A 1,056-nucleotide genomic window follows, 5' to 3' on the forward strand; every position below is an offset into this window, starting at 1 on the left:
CTTCCCTCAGCCTCAGAAGCAAATACAAAAGTCACCCGTACTCTCCAGCTGGATTGCGTGTGAAGGGCAGAGTTAATACATTTACTACTGTTGAAGCTTAAGATGATTAATCAACAGAATTAGCATTAGTCCCAGATCCAAAGGACACGTTAGTCCGCCATTTGGGTCAGTGTAATTTACGCTGCCCAGGACACATAGCCTTCTCCCTTTTATGGCTTCAAATCTATCTACAGAAAACAAAAAGCAGTTAAAAGCCCTCCAAGACTAAGTCGAAGGTAAAAAATTTACTCCCTGCACTTTCTTAGCATCATATGGGTCTCTGTTTACAACTTAAATGCAGCTTTGCACACCGTAAGGACAAAGCCAAAAATCCTAAGAATCCAGCAAAGCCGTTTTTTTAGAAGCACAGGAGCCACCAACCACTCATCCAAAGGCATCTCCAGATGCAGTTTCGTTGACGTTAGTATTTGTTGTGCCCAGAACGTGTGGTCTCCTCTGGCTCTGACATCCCCTTAATAACACTGCTGTTGGCCCGTCTCACAGGGTGGACACAGTGACTGGACAGGTGTCACGGTCATCACAGGACAGCCGACCTCCTTTGATTGCATTGCACTTTACTGCATTTTTTACAGATTGAAGGTTGGTGGCAATCCTGTGTTGAGCAAGTCTATACGCACCATTTTCCCAACAGCATTTGCTCGCTTCGTGTCCCTGTCAAAGTTTGGTAATTCTGGCAATATTTCAAACTTTTTCATTATTATTATATTGTTATGATGATCTGTGATCAGGGATCTTTGATGTTGCTTTCTGAGGGTTCAGATGAGGGTTAGTATTTTTTAGAAATAAAGTATTTTTAAATTAAGGTATGTATATTGTTTTTTAAAAGACATGCTATTGCACACAATAGATTACAGTATACTGGGAACATAACTTTTATTTTTTAATGATTTTTAAATTGAAGTATAGTAAATTTACAACATTGTGTTAGTTTCAGGTGTACAGCAAAGTGATCCAGTTTTATATATATATATATATATATATATATATATATATATA

The sequence above is a fragment of the Neophocaena asiaeorientalis genome, unplaced genomic scaffold, assembly GCF_003031525.2.
Source record: "Neophocaena asiaeorientalis asiaeorientalis breed wild unplaced genomic scaffold, Neophocaena_asiaeorientalis_V1.1 scaffold743, whole genome shotgun sequence".
Classification (NCBI taxonomy): Eukaryota; Metazoa; Chordata; class Mammalia; order Artiodactyla; family Phocoenidae; genus Neophocaena; species Neophocaena asiaeorientalis.